Source organism: Engystomops pustulosus, chromosome 5 (assembly GCF_040894005.1).
Source record: "Engystomops pustulosus chromosome 5, aEngPut4.maternal, whole genome shotgun sequence".
Taxonomy (NCBI): Eukaryota; Metazoa; Chordata; class Amphibia; order Anura; family Leptodactylidae; genus Engystomops; species Engystomops pustulosus.
The window spans coordinates 21,671,062-21,685,090 of record NC_092415.1 but is presented as its reverse complement, the minus strand read 5'-3'; positions in this window follow the sequence as shown (position 1 = coordinate 21,685,090).

Below are 14,029 nucleotides of genomic sequence, written 5' to 3'. Positions count from 1 at the left end.
ATCTATCTATCTATCTATCTATCGCATATCTATCCCATATCTATCTATCTATCTATCTATCTATCTATCTATCTATCTATCGCATATCTATCTATCTCATATCTATCTATCTATCTATCTATCTATCGCATATCTATCCCATATCTATCTATCTATCTATCTATCTATCTATCTATCTATCTATCTATCTATCTATCTATCTATCTATCGCATATCTATCTATCTCATATCTATCTATCTATCTATCTATCTATCTATCTATCTCATATCTATCCCATATCTATCTATCTATCTATCTCATATCTATCTATCTATCTATCTATCTATCTATATCTATCTATCTATCTATCTATCTCATATCTATCTATCTATCTATCTATCTATCATCTATCTCATATCTATCTATCCCATATCTATCTATCTCATATCTATCCCCTATCTATCTATCTATCTATCTCATATCTATCCCATATCTATCTATCTATCTATCTATCTATCTATCTATCTATCTATGTATCTCATATCTATCCCATATCTATCTATCTATCTATCTATCTCATATCTATCCCATATCTATCTATCTATCTCATATCTATCTATCTATCTATCTATCTATCTATCTATCTATCTATCTATCTATCTATCTATCTATCTATCTCCTATCTATCTATATCTATCTATCTATTATCTATCTATCTATCTATCTCATATCTATCTATCTATCTATCTATCTATCTATCTATCTATCTATCTATCTATCTATCTATCTCATATCTATCCCATATCTATCTATCTATCTATCTATCTATCTATCTATCTATCTATCTATCTCATATCTATCTATCTCATATCTATCTATCTCATATCTATCCCATATCTATCTATCTATCTATCTATCTATCTATCTATCTATCTATCTCATATCTATCCCAATGTTAGATTCGGGCAGTTACATGTGATCCTGCTACAAGCTCCTCTCTGCTTCTCCCACAGCCCAGAATGAAGATAACACTCACAGCAGCTCCCAGGTGTGTGACACCCTGCACCCAGTGACCTCCTCAGCAGGGGCTTCTCCTGGAGGGGATCCCCCAGTGCTGGTCTCCTGCTGCACCCCTGTAATTCTGCACAGTATCCCCCTCAGACACTGTGCAGAATTACATGGGGGACACTTGTTTGTAGTATCTGCAAGCTTCTGCAAACTTGTGCAAAGTTCTCTTCTCTCTTGCTGTGAGCTCAGGAGTTTGCAGAATGTTTTGTAAATAGAAGGTGATGAACTGTAAATAGAGTCTGCAGCTCCTGTCTGCAGTGTATCTAATGTCTGTATTATATGTTCCAGTATCTGGCTGAGCTTTGCTGCTATCTATCGTCTATTGTCCCATGGTAACTTATTGCTGCCATCATGGGTTTTACCATTGGGTACAACTCATCGCTAACTCTGAGAAAAGAAAACCAGACTAGCTGACCGGAATCCTAGCAAACAGACAGGAAAGCTGGATGCAAACAAACAGAAGCAAATAACACTTTCTCCCAAAATAATTTTGAAAAATGCTATTCCTGCTCTTTCCTCTTTTACAGAATAGAAAATACAGTAACCCCTATAACACAGGGGAGAATTTAATTTGCAAAATACAAACAAGCCCTTCAGCTCTCTCAATGGAAATATATAATGAAAAAATAAATTATTGCAAGAAAATCTAAAATTGCCCTGGATGTTAAGGGGTAAACAAACACAAACTGCAAATATTGACTCTCATTGTCTACAGTTGAAAGTGAAAAATCTAAACTTGTTCTCACAATCTATTTTCAGATAAAGAGAACACGAGGTCTCGAGTCTTCATCTCACATTTCTTTCAATAAGGGATTCACAGAAGGTGGGGAGAAGGTGGGAGGTAAAGGCAAACAAACGAGAAGCAGAAAAGAAATTATAAATGACACCCACACAGAATGTACAGAAAAGATTTGATGTAAATTGTAAATACAAATGTTTCTTCATAGACGCATTGGGGCTCATTTACCAAGGGTCCGAACGCTGCACTTTCGTCGGATTTCCCGATGATTTCCGTTTTGCGCCAAATTGCCAAGGGATTTTGGCGCACGCAATCGGATTTTGGCGCATCGGCTTTCACGCAGCAGAAATGGGGGGGCATGGCCGCTGGACAACCCAATGGATTCAGAAAAACCACAGAATTTAAAAAACGAATTGTGTCTCAAGATCAAGTACTTACATGCATCGGGAAGAAGAAGGTGAACTCCGGTGGACCTCGGCGCAGCAGCGACACCTGCTGGATATCGGGCGCATGAACTTAGTGAATCCTGGCATACCTGAATCCTCGTCGGACAACGCGCTGCGGGATCGCGACTGGCCTGGGAAAGTAAATGAGCCCCATTATGTTAATTATTTGGTAACACTCAATAGTGGGATGTGGGATTTAAGATAGATAATAATGCTTCATAAGTAACAGAAGAAAATAGAAAGATACAGTATATATATATATATATATATATATATAGATAGATATATATGATAGTAAGAAAGATGAATAGATAAATAGATACAACATACAGTAGATAGATAGATAGATGGTTTCTGAAATAACAAATAGATGTGAAATTGTGTCAAAAACAACATGTCAGTTTTCCTGAAAATACTTGAATTCCCCAAATTCTTGGATGGCAGCATTGACTTGATAGGGTCAGAGGGGGGTCAACAGGACTTGTACACTGCAAATTGTGATTGTTTCCCTCTTTAAAGGGAACCGGTCATCAGGGACCTGATTTTCACCAAAGACAGGTAACAAAAGCCCATTATAGCTGCAGTGCAAATCTGTCTTTCTGCTTCCTCTAAGCATTTCTGTTACAATATAATTATGTATTATAACTTACCTTGCACCCTGACAGAATCCTCTGTGTAGTCACAGTGGTTGGTCATTGGCTTGTATGTATTGCAAAAACAACATGTGACTTGTCTGTGCTGCTCACTCATCAGCTCTTGGCCCCCACCATTGTGCTCCTGTACAGCTCCTCCCTCCTGCTCCTTCATAGAGCTCACAAACTGGTAAGCTGACATCAGTGGGGGAAGGAGGAGCTGTACAGGAGCACAAAGGTGGGGGCTGAGAGCTGAGCAGTCACATGTTGTTTTTTAAATTAAAAATTGTTTATAATCTAAACCAAAGCCAAATCACCAGGACTACACATTTTGTATTTTGTCAGGAAGGCCAGGTACGTTACAAAATACAATTATATTGTTATGCAAATGCTTAGAGAAAGCAGAAAGACATATTTTCAATGCAGCTGTAATGGGCTTCTGCAACCTGTCTTCAGTGAAAATGAGGTCCCTGGTGACAGGTTCCCATTAAGCCACCTCCATGCTAATAGGGCATGTCAGAATTTAAAGGGGGGCACAGCTGGTGGGCTGAATAGGTGCAGGATAAGGTTAGACTTGCCTGCACAGCAACCTCCACAACCAGAGCCTGATATATCCTGATACATCCGGTACTTCATATTGGGCGCGACTATCGCCAGAGTATGAAAAATAACCCCCAGAGTTTCTATAGGCACTTCACAATGACAAAAGAAACAACAGGTTCTCAATTTAATTATATCTTTTAGACAGAGTAACCTGGAAGTGTAAGAAAGGTTTAAGATGAGATGCTCCAGTATTGTATTTCTATAATAAGCATATCTTGTCAGTGTGAGGAGCTATAAATTGGTCTTAGTATATACACCACACACCAGTGATGCCTGCTGGTAAAGAGTTAACAGTCCTCTAGACCAGGGGTCCCCAAACTTTTTACATAGGGGGCCGTTCATGGTCCCTCTCAGACCGTTGGAGGGCTGGATAAATAGCGGTACACGTGACCGCATCTGTAATACACTGCCCCCCCCCCTCAATTAATTATTTAATATACTGCACCCCCTTGTGAACTATTTTATATACTGGCCCAATGAATTAATTAATTGGGTCAATTAATTATTAATATACTGGGACCCCTCTCCATTAATTATTGAATATGTTGCCCCTCCACCATTAGTTATTTTATATGCCCCCCACCATTAGTTATTTTATATGCCCCTCACCATTAGTTATTTTATATGCCCCCCACCATTAGTTATTTTATGTTCCCCCCCACCATTAGTTATTTTATATGCCCCCCCGCACCATTAGTTATTTTATATGCCCCCCACCATTAGTTATTTTATATGCCCCCCACCATTAGTTTTTTATATGTGTGTCCCCCCCCGCACCATTAGTTATTTTATATGCCCCCCACCATTAGTTATTTTATGTCCCCCCCCACCACCATTAGTTATTTTATTTTCCCCCACCATTAGTTATTTTATATGTCCCCCCACCATTAGTTGCTTTATATGTCCAGGCACCATTAGTTATTATTTTTATTATTTGCCCCCACCATTAGTTATTTTATATGATGCTCCCATAATGAATTATTTCATATATTAGGGCCCCCCGCTGGCACAATGTTTTTATTGCTGCTTAAAAAAAATTTAAAAACCCTGTACTTACCTCTGGCCTTCGCGTCTTCTTTCTTCTCGCGGCTGCCGGACAGGAAAAGGTGCGCGGCCGCGTGATGACGTCATCACGCGGCCGCGCATGCAGGTTCAAAGAGCGATGTGCGCCGGGGTGGTTTCCCGGCCACATCGCTCCACCTGCAATAATAGTGCTCGAGCGGCCGTATCGAGCACTATACTGTGACGGGCAGGAGCTTCCTGTCCGGACGGACGGAAGCCCCTGCCTGACTGCCGGGGGCCGCATAGAAACGGTCCGCGGGCCGCATGTGGCCCGCGGGCCGTAGTTTGGGGACCCCTGCTCTAGACATAACCTAAAATTATCTGCCACTGAGCCACTGTACATTATTACAGTTGTTTTTCATATGCAAATGAGTAGACATGAGTCAACTTGTGGAGAGAAGAGTAAAATTTTCTCCCAGGCTACCGGTAAACCATGCCTCCTTCATTTGACTAACATCTCAGTGTCTCTTCAAGACTCAGCCTGAGCAGACAGGAAGTCCTCTCTATGTTCCATGCTGTCCCTCTCAGTGCATGGTGTGGAAAACTGCAGATCTTCTCACAATTTAACCCCCTGCAATGGGTGTGGCTAAATGTTGTTGGGAGGAACCACACAGTAGTGGGTGTGGAAACATAGACAAAGGGGGAAAAGGTTTGGGGAAAGATTTTAATGGTGGGAGAAGTCAGATTTAAAGTGGGACATCTGCACTGAGCATTTCACTGTTCAAGGAATATTGGGGAAGAGTAAGGTTTATTGTGTCTATTCTTGATAATGGGTTCCCTTTAAGTTTTTTTAAACAAGTGTTTTATTGCTGAAATGAATGACGGCAGTGATGATAATAAACCTTGCAGTGGAAAAATGTTTCTATGTGCCATTTTTTGCTCCTTTTTTCTCCTGTAGCGAGCGTTGTTCTTATCCACAAACAGCAAAAATTATAACTAATCTTTATATAGTGCCAAAATATTCATCAGCACCTAACAAACCATTGGGTACATAAAAAATTAAATAAGTCAGTGCAATAACATGATTAGAGGAAACAATAGGAATGAGGGTACTGTGTGTAAGAGCTTGCAATCTGCGAGAGATGAGGAGAGGAGGATCAAACTTAACTTTTTACTTACCTTTACATCACTTGATATTCAGCTCTGTAAACCGAACCAGTGACTTAATGTATGGAATTAAGTCACGAAAAATGTTATTAGCTTCTTCTTATCGATCAGTTGTCAGTGTGAGTACAGTGGAGAAAGTTTATTCATACAAACTACTAAAAGAGGAAGGAATGGAGGAAAAAAACTGGATAAATTTTTTTTTTCCACACAACCCCCCCCCTCGATCCGACGAAAATGCGGCCGCAGGACCCTTAGTAAATAAGCCCCTTTGAAACAGGACTGCCAAGAGTTGGGAATCTGATCCTTCTGGAATAGATTTTCTCGTTTGGCTTTAATCGCGTATCATGTCATTAGGCTTCTTGAATGTCATGCTTGATGCTAAGCTGGCTGTCTTACAAGGTAGCTAAGAGAAAATGGGGCACATTTACTAAGGGTCCGCAGCCGCGAATCCGTCGGGTTTTTCCCGAATATTTCCTCTTTGCGCTGTAGTTCACGGGATTGTGGCGCACGCGATCGATTTTTGGCGCAATCGCGCCGACTTTCGCGCGACAGAAATCGGGGGGCGTGGCCACCGGACAACCCGAAGGATTCGGAAAAACCGCAGAATTTAAAAAGCCATTTGTGTTGCAAGATCAAGCACTCACATACACCAGAAAAAAGCAGGTGAACTCCAGCGGACCTCGGCGCAGCAGCGACACCGGGTGAATATCGGCGCACGGAGCTTAGTGAATCCCGGCAGACCCGAATCAGCGTCGGAGAACCCGCCGCTGGATCGCGACTGGACCGGGTAAGTAAATGTGCCCCAATGTTTTCCTTATCCCATCCTGGAAAATGAATTTGCATAGTTCCCATAATCAATAATACTACAAGGAGGCCTTAATTGGCAAAGTCTCCATAAGAATGGCTCTTACTTAGCAGCCCAAAGCAATGTTTGGACATTGTACCACAAAAAGAATTCAATTATGAACTATATGAAGGATTTTTCATTAAGGAATAAACAATCAGCGATACAATATATCTATTCATGTCTATTTGTCTATTTAATAAACAGTATCTAGTGATGCTTTATCATAAACCCAACCTCAATTAGGCTCCGTTCACATGAAACTAAGCAGGCTGCTGCTATTGCTGTACAATTTGTGGCCACATTTTTGCCCTTTAAGCATCTATGGCACCCAGTCACATGAAGCAAGCACACACTGTATTACTGCACCGTGACACAGCATGGAAAATTGTCCAATATTTTGCCCTATTACAGTGCCGGCCAGTCAGCTTTCACTGGAGATGGGATGAGTGAGGAGCGCTCACCTCTCCTTTCTCCTGCATGCAGATTTATGCTTGGCCGGGCAAGCATAAGGGACCATCGGGTGTAAAAACACGAAAAAAGTTATAAACCGTTATATATATATATATCAAGGCTCTATAGAACTGTTTGTAGCACAACCTAAAGATTGCAACATTTAATTGTGTCTTTGGGGCTCATTTACATACCCGGTCCAATCGCGATCCCGTGGCGTGTTGTCTGACGTTGATTTGGAGCTTGCCGGGATTCACTAAGGTGGTGCACCCGATATCCACTAGGTATTGCTGCTGCGCTGAGGTCTGCCGGAGTTCACCTTCTTTGTCCCGGTGTATGTAAGTGCTATTCTTGCGACACAAATTTTTTTTTAAATTCCGTGGGTTTTCCGACGGCCACACTCTGATCATTTGTGCGATGCGCCACAATCTGATCATTTGTTCATTTACCTGACACTTGTTGGTATAGTAACTGAAAGTTATTTTTGGCTTTACTTTATCTTTTTCTTTCCTTTTCCCGTTTTTTTGGGGGGATTTGCACATTTTTTTTTAGACTTTTCCTAAATCTTGTGGTACACAGTAATTTTTAAACTGTACCTGCTGGCCAATGGTAACCAGTAAACAAATACAGGCGGCACAGTGAGCTGTAGGATTGTAATCCAAAGTGGGTGCAGGCTCCAGGGATTCGACTCAAAACCCCAACGGATATCCAGAAAATTGAAACAGGAGAGCAGCCCTCCTTGGTTTTCAAAATTTATTCACAAGTGGAAAGTACAGTGCAATGTTTAAAATTTTGAAAACCAAGGAGGGCTGCTCTCCTGTTTCAATTTGGTGGCCAATGGTGATGCATAATGTAGCACTGATTTACAGCAGAAAAAACATAAGCAAATACACTCCTGTCCCCACCAGTCATAAGCATTAGTTTGGTATAAGTTGTGCCAAATATTGCGCCAATTAAAGAAATTTCACCCAAATAAATACAAGTCTGATAAAGATTAAGGAAATCATCTCAAAAGCTCTGCCCCTAAGGATACTGGTCCCAACCTTTAGGAACTACACCTATCTTAAAGTTTTACCACTAAACACCAGATGTACCAATGTAACTTTTTAAAAAGTTCACTCTAGAAAGGCAGTTGTGTAGAAAGAGGATGCAATATTTAGAGCATACTTTATGGCAAATTTATCAAACGTCATGAGGCATTTTGATGGCGATGAACACTCCATAAAAACTGACTATTAAAGCTCTCCTAAGTGTTAGTTTTATTTATAATATAAACTTTGGTGTTTTTTTCAGGGATTTAGAGTATTTTCAAATATTCTTAAATATACTCAATTAACACTTATTAACAAAAATACAGCATTTCACAGATATAATTCCAACCTGTCTCTATCAGTCCTGGTATTGTTGCCCCTAAACCGTAAATCTTCTGACTATGGTCAGATTCTTCCCAAGAATAACTTCTCTTGTCTCTTGCACACTGCACTGCTCTCTGCCTCCTGCACCTCTTTCCCCCTGCATTACAAGACCAGCTCAGACACAGGCACTTACTCTACAAGCTACAGACAGATAAGCAGAGCTGACTCTATATTTTGTTAATTAGGTGAGGGTGCAGAGCTGACTGTGTGTGTCATATAGGAGTTAGCAAAGCTGAGTGTGTCATTGTGTTTTATATCCATCTCATGGATCTCATCATTTCCCATCTCTAATCTGTCTCATCTCTCTTTTTATGCGTCAGATACTCTTAGAATGTTCAGAAGTGTGGATAAACCCTGGACCCTGATAATCTAAGCACATTGTCAGCACACAGCATCTCATAGCACTAGATGAATCATGAAGTGTCTCATAGGACCAAAAACAGCTATAAAACTGAATAAAATTGAATAAAATTAGTAAGGGGTTAAAAACAGTCTTCATTGTGTAAACATCACTAGGGGATTAAAAGTTGAGAACTTTATTTCATGGGAAAACCCCTTTAAATCTTAGCCTAGCAGGGAGACACAACCCCCAGGAAAATGGCTTGTGCACCTGCATGTCCATCACATCACCATGGACAGATGGAAGTAAATAGAGAAGCTTCCTATAGAAGTACAGCAAGCAGGGATCTACAAAACCATGAGGAATTGATACGGAAAGTGTATAGAAACTTTTCATTACACAAATATTATCAATTATTTACTGAAAGTGGGCAAATCCTTTAACACCCGAGATTGGTGCCAGCAATAATATACAAATTAATAAGCATAATAACCCCACAAAATTAAAAAAAAACCACAGAAAATGAGTAATTCATTTTATTTTGTTTACATTGCACTGAAAATTTACATCATACTTTTACAAATTTCTTTTTCCATAAAAATATATTTCTTTACAAAAGTGTATGCATTGATAAGGAGAGGAGTAGCCAGATGGAAAGGAAACATATCAGTCATTTCCTGAAGTTTTTTTTTTTTTTTCTGTAAATAGTGAAATATTATATTTATTGCATTCATTCTAACATATAAATAGCAACCATTAAAGGGAAAAAGACCTAAGGAAACAGGTGCTAGAGTGTTTTTATCACAAAAAGGGGAAATTGAACATTTTTTGAAAAAGAAGCAGCATTTTTGGGATGCTTCAATTTCTCCTGATAGGCCACTCTGTAGTCCAGTAAATATTTCAAAATAATTTCTGTATTTAAAGTATATTTTGTGAAAAAGGAAACAACATTACCAAAAAAAAAAATTCTTATAAAATGCAATAAGACATAAAATTTTTCAATTTAGAATTATTTAATAACATGGCAGATATAGCACAAATAATCTGGGAATCGGTGTTTTCTATCAATAGTCAAGTTGGGTGAAAAGTAACATTGCTGACGTCAGCATATTGTAAATTCCTACGTTGATTCTGCTCGGATTCACTATAAATTGCAACAGATTTATAAATACCCTAATACTCCATGTTACTAAGAAGGATATTAAATTTAAAAATATTTTAAAGCCTCCTATACACTCCAGAACTAAATGGAAAATCATCAATAGTTAATAATATTTGTACTTTTTTTTACTTTTATTTGCTATAAACCCTTTGTTAACAAATAATATTTCAGTAATAAACCATTATAGATAAATCCTGTATACAGGCAGTCCTCGGGTTAGGTACAAGATGGGTTCCGTAGGTTTGTTCTTAAGTTGAATTTGTATGTAAGTCGGAACCATATTTTTTATAATTGTAAAAAGATTTTTTGTGACAATTGGATTCAAAAAATGTTGGATTGTCATAAGAACCAGGATTAACAATAAAGCTTTCATTGATAGCTGTTATAGTTGTTTATTGTAGCCTAGGGCTAAAGTACAGTAAATTACCAATTACCAGAGGTCTGTTTGTAACTAGGGGTCGTCTTTAAGTCGGGTGTTCTTAAGTAGGGGACCGCCTGTATATAAATTTTTGCTTACCTTACTTCAGTCAATTTTTTAAACCCCTTCCCCCAAATCATCTAAGTTCTTGTCTTTTTATTTGCTTTTTAATAAATATTAGAAAATGCTGAGTTTTTAAAGATATTTTTTAATTTTCTTTACAAAAGCCTACAATAAACCCAAGTTTCTTAAAGTATTTTCTCTTTTTTTTTATTTTATGCTTATTTTTAATTTACTCTGAGTTTCTAAAATCTGAAAGGGGCATAAATTTATTTTTTCTTTGTTCAAAATAATTACTTCAGATGTATAAAAAAATTCTGCTATTTATCTATCATACACTCTGTATGTATTCATTAATCATATCAACTATAATTTTTATTAAACTTCATATGAGATAACAGGCATTTATGGATATTATATTTTCTGAAAAATCTCTACATGGTATCGGAGCGATTTCTTGCACTCAAAGCTATATTTATTTATAACTTTGTAAATCATCATATATATTAATAAATATAATTTTAATTTGTTTTTTACAGTTTTCAAGCGATTGTCATAAAATCACAATTTAAGGAACTTTGAAGTGACCAATTTGACATGCTTTCTGCAGCGCTCTAGTAATCTGTAGGCGCTATATAAGTAAAGACTTATTATTATTATTTTTATTATTATTATAAGTGGTGTCCTGGAAGCAAAGTGTATAATTCTTGATAGGGTTATTAGATACATATTTTTAAAATTCTGATGTTTCACCACTATGAAGCACCCAGCTCTTATTAAAGGGAAATTGTCACCATATTTTTCACAAATACATCTGGTGACAGGTTCCCTATTAACTAACTGACACCCTTATTTTAGCTAAAAATTGTTTCCTCAAATTCCCAAAAAATAAAATGTATAACCTTGTCTGGTATCCAGGGATATCTATAGCGAGTCAGGGAAGTGTGTTCTCCTCTGACTGAATCCAGCAGCTCCTGCTGCCTTCTCAGCATTCAGCAAGTAATGTCATGTGACCAAGGTAAGTAACATCATCTAAGGTCCTTTAGCCTCCTTTAGTAAACTGCACACCATGCATGTAACTGATCACGTGAAAAAACACAGAATGCCTCCATGGAGGATGGGGAGGAATAGAAGTCCATGCAAACTGCTGTGATTTCCTGTGATCAGATATATGTATGGGGTACAGTTTGCTAATGTTAGAAGGCTAAAGGATTATAGATCATTGATCAGTTTAAAGTTAAAACTTTGGTCACTTGGCTGAATTGCAATGACATAGTTTGAAAACTCATTGGGCACACTTATCTTGGTCTGATGAATATTTTTTGTTGTATTTTAGTGACTTTTTAGTCACATTTTTTTGCACCTTTTTTCTGCAGTGCACTGGAGATTGTCATGTAGTCAGTTTCCTGCTTTGCTCCTAATTTGTCTTTGTATTTCTCCTGCTTCCACATGTTTGTGCCTCATTTAACTTTGAGTTGCACTTAAAAGGGAGCAAATAATAGTGTAATAACATGCCAATCCTGACCATGCATTGGAAACCCAATCGCAGGAGACTTTTGTGAAAAATTGTGCCTAAAAAGTCAGAAAAAACTGCATTTGACAAAGAGCTGCGACTACAAAGACAAAAAGGCAAGAAAAGGGCTCAAATCACAGAGAAACAAAATATGTGATAAATGATCCCTGATGTTCCAGGTGAAAACGAGATATAGCACAATTAGGCGTAATCAGAAGCTGCTCGGCCATAATGCATAATATGTACTCCCCCCCCACTATTATTTTGTTTGTGGTACCAGTCTTTTTGTGTTCATTAAATACTTATGGACAATCTAAGGTTCTTGATCATGGATGTAATCATACCCTCTGCTCCCTATTTAGTTATGCCCCTACTTCAGCTAATTTCAATTTTAGACAATGGAAAGTGCTCTCTGTGTGTGCCATTAAATTCTGTCCAAATTTGCCAATTTGAGTCTGAGTCTGTTGAAGTGAATTATACTGCAAGCTGCGGGTAAGCTGATACGTGGACCAAGTTTGAAAGCTCTGATTTAGTCCTTAGTAACACAACAGTAAAGTCCAAAAACATTAGTAGGAAACTTGTGTGACCTCTTTGTCACTCATACGCTACACTTAATAAATAGCTTAAAAAATAGCTGTGCTATCAAGTCATTGTGTAACATCCTCCCATAAATTCAAATATATATATATATAGGTTTTAGTTTACTTTTAGCTTTCAAGTTTTCTTTTTAAGTAATAATATAATCTGTGCACAATATACATTTCTAATAATTCAATAGGTTAGTTAATTCATTTTTCTAGCTCCACTCAATGACGGTGAAGCTGACTTCTTACTAACCTGATTTGTTACCTTCATTTTATCGATGATACCCATAATATAGCGTTTCTAAACCTTTGGGAAAATCCTACATTCACAAAAAAATATGAACTATTTAGGGGAGAAAAAAGGCAGAAAAATAGTATTATTTTTGTTTTTAAGAAAGTATAACTTTTTGAATACCTCCAGTGTTCCTGCATGTGACACCATTCCTTCAGAATATCAGCGAATCCCTTGAGCCCAGTTTACATATACATACATACATACATACATACATACATATTCCTGCATCCATACATAGCAGTAAAACTCTCCGACCCATACTCTATATAGACAAACTGTATAATGATTTAGGTGAATGCTTTTCGAAGCATTGAAGTATCAATGCAGATCCCTAAATTTGTGCCCCCCCAATCATCGTAAAGTGAAATACATGTATATTTTCATTAAAAATAAAATTTTTGTATCAAAGCTCTGTGATATAATGAGCCATGCACCTGTGTGACATCACATGGACCAGTGTTTATCCACAGGAAGTAAACAATGAAGCTTCCTGTTGAATGACAGCAAGCAGAGATCTAGAACACTGTGATGAATTGATACAGAAAGTACGTACTTTGGAAAATTGTATCACTTTAATTAAACAAGGAATATAGATTATTGAATGAAAATGGACAACCCCTTTAAGGAGATATCACATGATGATAACACTCATCAAAGTGCCTTCTTAATGTCTATTGACTACAGCTTGGGACTTGTCTTTACTCAAGTCTACCAGGTTTTACAAGAATTTATGTAAATAGCCTTTGCTAAAGTATCTTTACTAAAGAATATCATTTGGATTTCCTTTTTTATTTCTCTTCATGCATCACCTTTGGATATTTCAATTTCCACAGTCTCTGGGGGATATTTATCAGGACCTCTGCGCACCGCTTATTGCTAGCTTTTGCGATTATTTTTCACAATCCGCCACCTTCACGCCAGTGGGGCGTGAAGGGGCGTGAAGGGGGGGCGCGGCCGGACTGGAGTGGGCCGGCGCGGGGCGTTACTGTCCCAGCACCTGCGCACTCGATGCTGCCTGGCGTAGGAAAAACACTGCGCAACTGGCAGCCCGATACATGAAGAGGCAGAAGCCTCTTAATGTATCGGGCTGCGAATTTGCAGCGGCGGGGCTATCATACGCTGGCGCACGGGCGCCAGCGTATGATAAATATCCCCCTCTATCTTTATCTAGGTGAACTACATTTAGTTTGAATTAAACCTTTTTAATATATACTATATATGACGACTTTGGTTAAATAAATTGGGGGATGTGTTTCTTAGTTTTTACTCTTTGGTGTATACTTGAGACTTTTAGTTGCTCGTTTTTAC